Source organism: Toxorhynchites rutilus, chromosome 2, assembly GCF_029784135.1.
Source record: "Toxorhynchites rutilus septentrionalis strain SRP chromosome 2, ASM2978413v1, whole genome shotgun sequence".
NCBI classification, from domain to species: domain Eukaryota; kingdom Metazoa; phylum Arthropoda; class Insecta; order Diptera; family Culicidae; genus Toxorhynchites; species Toxorhynchites rutilus.
The window spans coordinates 175,963,293-175,970,985 of record NC_073745.1 but is presented as its reverse complement, the minus strand read 5'-3'; the positions used below and the strand labels follow the sequence as shown (position 1 = coordinate 175,970,985).

The following is a 7,693-nucleotide window of genomic DNA, read 5'->3' as shown; positions in this document are numbered from 1 at the left end:
TAACCACCAAGCGTGAATAGGACTCTTCTGGTTCCGGTATCCTTACTCGACGTCGACTATCAATGGCGGAGATTGCAGTCGAACGTCCTTTATCTCAATGGCGGGTACCACACGTCTCGGCGGAGAAAAAGATGAAATATAAAAAAAAGGCCCGCTGAAAGGACCTGTCCAGCGCATTATTTCTTAGTCTTGATTCTCGCCAATACACTACTTTACCTTTTTTTCTCTCTTCCGGTTCTCTTCTTCTTTTAAGCTCTTATATTTTCTCTTATAATTTCTATAAATTAAATATTAAATTACTAATAATTCATTCCTTTTCAATTTCCCCCTAACCTTTTAATTCTTATAACAATCTTTTTCTATCTTCTCTATTTGCTCTCGATGCACTCTGGCACTATTAAAATTCACTTGTTCCGGCGCGCACTTCCTACTTCCTTGATGGTGGAAAGTCGTTAGCCGGCACTACTCTTTACCGAGCTTTTCTTTTCTTTTTTTCTTTTGTGTGAGTTCATTTATGTTTTACCTAGTTGGCAGCTCTGTTGGATGACAGATGGTCCCATGGAGCGTATTTCGCGGTGGGCATCTTTACCCAGGGCTCACACCGTTCACTATTGGGCCAACTGTTCACAAGCAACAGGCGGTGGGTATTTATGGCGATTTTATTGAAACATTATGTTGGGATCTATTATTTGGGTAGAGCCCAAATTAATGCTTGGAACCAACGGTTACATTACCCCTCCGACGGTTTCAAAATAACATTCTTGTTAATTTTGAGTATCAATTACCAGAACGACTTTATCTTCATACCTTTTCATTCTAAGTTAATACTGGAAAAAATCATGATCGTGGTTTTATTTTTTGCATCCCCTTAGCATTCTCTTCCTTATTTTGTAAGAGCAATAAGACGATGTTCATTAAGTGTTGATGTGTTCATCGCATGAACCCAAACAGCTGTCAGTAGTGTTATTAATTACATTGCCTCCTCTCTCAAATCAAGTCAAATCGCGAAAAATAATCTCGTCCTAGCGCTACGGACGTTGAGATGCGGTTCTGTGTGGTGTGCACTTACTGTACAACTAATGTTACAGCAACTGAATGGTCAAAGCATATGTCAAACTGCCTTCAATCGACAAGCGATAGTCGACTGCGTCAGCGACAACCGGTTTCGCCGAGCACAGAGAATGCCGCCATCATCGGTCCTCTTACAGATAACGGACTTCGACGAGGTAAGACGTGTTTCTCGAGTGTGCTGGTTGATTCTTTACTTGCTGTGGATTTCACATTGGCGATCCTGCCAGCCATTTTTGGTTTACTTTAACGTAGAATGACCGGGAAATAGTTGTTTTAATTAAATTTATTTAATTCGCTGAATGACAAATAAAGAAAAATCACCCAGCATCATTTATAGTACGCCATTTTTCATATTGCCGTATGCAATATTTGTTTGAAAAAAGTGAAAAAGTGTTTGTCAAAGGAATACGTTGATGCCGTTGATGCATCCCGCTTAGATAGGAATCAGAAAACCTATGAGAATTAGTGGCAAAGTAAGTCCACAGTGTTCAAAGTGGCGCAGTAAGACCACAGCGTTCGGAAATCCTTGTTTTCAAAGGTCAAAGTGGCACAGTAAGACCACAGTGTTGAAACTTCAGCGTTGGAATTCAATGTTTCGAGAGGACATAGTGGCACAGTAAGACCACAATGTTGAAGGTGGCACAGTAAGACCACAGTGTTGAAAGTGGGATAGTAAGACCACACTTCATAAAAAAAACTCATCGGCATAGTAAGACCAAAACAATTGTTTGAAAACGTACATTCGCAACAAATATCGTTTAGTCAATGTGGCATAGTAAGACCACAGGAATTGCGGGAGTTTGGTTTGAACGACGATTGATTGTTCGCTGGATTTTTTTTTCTGAAAGGCTAGTTTAAAAGTTGTTTCCTCGGCAGAAGAAATTTGTTTAAGAATATGTTAGTGAACTCGCGCTTATTTCGGCGTTCTCGGTTTTCCGCGATTTTATTTTCTTTGCGTGTTTATTGTGTGTATATGTGAAATCAATATAGTTGGAACATGAAATTTCCACGAAAATGTTGAGATAGTGGCTATTAGTTTTGAAGGAAGCTGTGTGTAGAGTGATCCAACATTTTCCTATGCTTACAAATAAATAACCAGTTGTTTTGTTTGTGTAGTGAATCGTTTTCCGTTCAAGCGTAGCTACACAATGTTATTGTAACTGAAATGTATTAGTGTCAGTGTCGACAGCAAAAAGCAAATCGGAAAGAAAATCCAATTGGAAATTATTAGTACTGTTTGTTTTTGGTGCCGGCGTGTGCGTTTGGTAGTACGTTTATGTTAACATGAAATATGTAGGAGGATTTATGAATTTCGGAATGAAGCGATGTTCGAGATGTCAATAAAAATAGATAATGAGGGAAAATGTATTATGTTTTTAAGTTTTTACAACATAATGAGAACTGAGTGATTGTCATAAGCACGATTTCCTCTGCGTGTGATATGCGCAGTTTTGTTTTCACACAGCTACACTGATAGTACCTCGGCGCAGTGTGTGCGTTTGTGGTGTGTCGGTTTATAGAATTGAAATATGCACGCGCACTGAATTGCATTCGATTCGGGGGTTCATTTCGTCGTGTGGTAGATGCTAAGCGGAGCACCTTTTGCCTGCGTACGATAGCGATAGCGATAGCGCATGTTCGGCGCAGTTACTCCGTGTGAGCATATGAACTACACAGTGGAAATTGTCCATTGAGGGTAAGAACTTCTGGAACAACCAAAACCAAATGTTATAAGGAGCTACCAAATTTGTCATTTCAGTTAGCAGAATCTGAAGGGTTCTTACTACAAACATTTTTATTCATGAGATGTTAGACTTTTTTCTGGGAAGGGGGAAGATGTGTGGTGTGCACTTACTGTACAACTAATGTTACAGCAACTGAATGGTCAAAGCATATGTCAAACTGCCTTCAATCGACAAGCGATAGTCGACTGCGTCAGCGACAACCGGTTTCGCCGAGCACAGAGAATGCCGCCATCATCGGTCCTCTTACAGATAACGGACTTCGACGAGGTAAGACGTGTTTCTCGAGTGTGCTGGTTGATTCTTTACTTGCTGTGGATTTCACAGGTTCGTTCTGCTTTTATCGGTCTAATTTACCATTCATCGATTTTGTTGCAATTCACCTTTTCAGGAGTCATCCTCAAACGATAAATTTCGCGAATAAAGTGGATTTAATGATTCGGTATGTACTCGTACACATTCTCAAAGTGTTATAACATCAGCTGTGAAAACATGAATCCATGAATTCAATTTTCCATTTCTTGTTTACTTTCAGATCCTCACACTTACCTTCCATGGTCTGCAGTACCCGGAAGCCAAGTGGAGTTCTTCAAACAACGTCTATTCCAGTGCTTTCATAATATTTTACGTCAATCTTTAATTGACCAAATTCTCTTTCTAACTGTCAATTTTCCTTCTTTTTTATTTCTAGGAACTGGGCTTCAGATCAGCGGAGGAGAAAACCCCCAATGGTTTCCCTGTATTATCGATTAACTCATACGAGCTAGTGCCCACCCTCGCTTTGACGGTGCATGGGGTGTAACACGGTGCAAGTTTTGCATTGTATTTATCCACAGCAGAGGACTGTTTAAAATTCCGTTTCAGTACCGTCTGACCAACTTTATACACTGGAGCCATTTTTTTACGACGTAAATTGTAATATTGTGAATTTTTGAGGTATTGTTTTTCTAAATTTTTGACCACAAGGTCCAGAATAAATTTATCTATTTGTAACTTGTTTTCTAGCCTTTTAGAATCCGAAATTTCTGTCTCCTCCCTATCTACTCGATGTTCGTCGCCTCTCGCAACTACTTCGTGCCCAAAGATAATTTTATGCGGGGAAAATCCCGTTGAACTGTGAGGCGTAGAATTCAACACCTGTTCCACTTCTGATATTCGCGTGTCCCAGAGCGTCTGGTTCGATCGAACATAGGTTCGAATGCAGGCATTAATGGTTCTATTTAGCCTCTCAACTGGGTTTGCCTGGAAATGATGCCGCGCATTAGCCCAATGTTGGACACGGAATTTCTCAAGGAGAGATTTGAACTCCTTCGATAAAAAAGTGGATGCGTTGTCCGAAATAAGACATTCTGGTACAGCATATCGTCTGAACAGATTATCCTCTAGAATTCTGGTCACTAGCGAAGTGGATATTTTACGAAGAGGGAATAACCAACAATATTTGGAAAAAAGGTCCATCACGACGAACAGATGAGAATTTCCTGACCTACTTCGGGGAAGCGATTGGATGAAATCAACAGCCAATATCTGAAAGGGCTTCGTAGTAATCCTCTGCTGCCCCATTACAGGATGTTGAGACTGGTTACTCGGCTTACTTTCTTGACAGATCGTACACTTTTGTACGTATGATTTTATATCTTTGGCCATATGAGGCCAGTAATATTTCCTCCTAACCTTTGCCAACGTTTTCTCGTAACCCATATGAACTGCCTCATCGTGTTCTTCGTACAAGATTTTCTCCTTCAAAACAGCCGGAACACAGACTTTCCATTCGAAGCGATAGTCTATGTTTTCTGGACCGGAGACGAACTTCTTCAAAATACCATTCTCAAATCGGAAATCCTTGAAGTTTTCCGGATCTTCAGCCACCTTGTGCACCATGTAGTTGTACCATTCGGATTCTGCGGATCTGGCACTGACCTCTTCCACGGCCCTGGACAGAGCATCAGGCACGACGTTATCTGCCCCTTTTCGATGAAGAATTTCCATGTCGTACTTTTGGAGTTCTAAACTCCAACGACATAATCGAGACGAAGTTTTCCAACTACTACGGAGGATGAATGTCAAAGCGGATGCGTCTGTGACTACCGTGAACTTTGTTCCCTCAATGTAACACCTGAACTTCTCTAACGACTTCAGAACTGCTAAGGCTTCTTTCTCTGTAGCAGCATATCGCTGCTGAGTGGACCCTAATTTCTGTGAGAAGTAAGCCACCGGCTTATCGACATCCTCATCCCTTTGTGTCAAAACTCCTGCAATCGCGGAGTCACTGGCGTCACAGTGAACGGAAAATGGCTTTGAAAAATCAGGATTCGTCAAGATGGGAGCACTGATCAACAACTCCTTGATCTTGACAAACGCTGCTTCAGCCAAGTCGTTCCATTTTACTACCATCGGTTGATCCTTCAATAGATCAGTCAGCGGACGTGCAATTTCACTAAAGGTGGATATAAACCGTCTATAGTAATTGCACATTCCGAGAAATCTGCGCAGCGATCGAAGTGACTTCGGGCGTTCGAAATTGACAATTGCTTCAACGCGGTCTGGGTTTGGGCGAAGCCCATTTTTACTAAGAATGTATCCCAAGTAGGGCACCTCTGAGACACAAAACTGGGACTTATGTAGGTTGATTGACAAATTTGCTGCCCTGAGCCTAGTCGCCAACTCTTTCAGTCGGTCAAGGTGCTCTTCAAACGTGTTGCTTACCACGATGATATCATCCAGGTAAACAAACACGTTTGGTTCCAGTTCACTTCCCCCTAAGACTCGGTCCATCAGTCGTGACAAAGTTGCCGGACTGTTCACCAAGCCGAAGGGCATACGAGTGAACTGAAACAGCCCTCTTCCTATCACAGAGAATGCTGTAAACTTGCGTGAACGTGGATGAAGTGGAACCTGGAGGAATGCTTTCGACAAATCTACTGTCGCGATATAATGACACGGACCTAAGCGACTAAGGATTCTATCAGCGTGTGGAAGTGGGTATGAATCCCTGACAGTTCGCTCGTTGAGCTTCCTTGCATCCAAACATAACCGGACGGAACCATCTGGCTTATCCACTGGTACCAGACGAAGAGACCAATCACTATAGGAGCGTTCAATGATCCCACATTTAAGCATACTATCCAACTCTTGTTTAATTTTTTCCTGTCTAACCGGCGAAGTCGGAAACGGGTTGATACGAACTGGGGAAAGCTTCTTCGCCTCTTCCGACAGTTCTATTCGATGGCTGATCATCGAAGTGGTCTCCAATTGACCCACTTCAGCGGACTTGAATAATTGTTTTACCTCCTCAAGTTTTCGAAATTGTTCCTCCGTTAATGAGGACTCCACAGTGTGATCAATCATTTCATCCACAGAAATCGCACAATCATTTGACACAATCGTCGGAACTATACTGAACGCTTGCCAGAAGTCTGATCCCAAGATCAACCTGCGTTTTACTGACGGAATTACTAGTGCTGATAAAATCTTGGTGGATCCCTTGAACGTAATCGGCAGTTCTACACAACCCGAAACGTCCAATTTCTGTCCACTAGCAGTGGAAATATCAATGCTTACTGGTTGCAAACGTAATCTACAAGATTTCAGCAACGAATCGGAACCAAAACCTAAAATACTCCGACTCGCACCGCTATCTAGTAAACCAATTAGTGGATTATTTAAAACTTCTACTCTCACGAAAGGTCGATCATCGTTAGCTATTCTGAGAAAATTTTCATTAATCTCTAAATCAGAAAGCCTATATTCATCGCTGTCAACTTTCCGATAACCAAGCGACTGAAGACTCATATTGGGTTTGCTGGGGGGATTAATCTGATACTCGCCAGCCGTCGACCCCTCTCGACGGCCACTTAGGCGTTTTTTGCACACCACGGACAAGACGTGGTCTCCACATTGTGGAAACCGCACTTGAAACAATACTTATGCTTGGGTCGCTCACACTCAGATTGGTGATGACCCGGAAGACGACAGTTAAAGCACATGCCTGGCTTTGGTGGAATATATTTCTCCAGCAATACCTTTAACCCATTCGGCACATCTTTCTCCTCGGTTACGTTTTCCTCAGGCGCTCTCATCCGAGACAATTTCCGACTTTCTTCAACTTTCTCCGACTTCTCAGACAATTTTGTCTCCGTATGAACCTTTACCGAACGATTCTCCTTTGGTTTATGGACAAGCTTTAACTCATTCACCTGGTTTCTACTTCGATTCGGAGCTTCTTCCTGGTTGCGCGACTCGTATTTATACCAATAGGTCGCATCTAGTTTTCGAGCGAAAGGTTTGAGATCCGCTAAATTATCAATTTGAGCCGCTACTACATGACCTTTGTAATCAGCTCTCAAATTTCGAAATATTATCTCAAACTTCTTCTTTTCGGAAATTGGTTTTGTAACAGAATTTAATATTTGTTGAATATCAAAAAAGAAGTCCTGGAACTTCTCTTTCGGTCGCTGTTTCCTCTCAATAGCTCTAACCTCACTAACATGGTCATGATCAGGACCCAAGAATTCCTTCTTCATTTCACGTACTAACTCCTGCCAGTCCGTAAAGTCCTCATTCTCTACCCCTTGCATAAACCACAGTTTAGCTAAACCAGAAAATAGATGTACAGCTGACCGAAATAATTCCCTTTCAGATATATTCTCCGACCTCGCATAAAATTCAACCTCCTTTATGAACCGCATCAGACCATGACCTCCATCCCTACCATCATAACGACGCAGATTCCACTCAGATACCGACTTGCCTCGCCGGGGTTGAGACTTACGAGCCCTTGGTTTGGATTGCACGGGAGATGCAGACGAAGAAGAATCAGATGAACGATCAGCATCCACTTTCGACAGGGCATTCGGAGCCTTGTTCCCTCTTAAATCATA

General features: G+C 42.1%; 1 long non-coding RNA gene across 1 annotated transcript; it reads left to right on the top strand.

Moving 5' to 3' along the window:
- Positions 1–784: 784 nt before the first annotated feature.
- Positions 785–3,749, top strand: LOC129764614 (uncharacterized). The gene is made up of 3 exons (XR_008741179.1): positions 785–1,047; positions 3,205–3,255; positions 3,349–3,749. It is a non-coding gene; the product is annotated as an uncharacterized LOC129764614 (long non-coding RNA).
- The last annotated feature ends 3,944 nt before the right edge of the window (positions 3,750–7,693 follow it).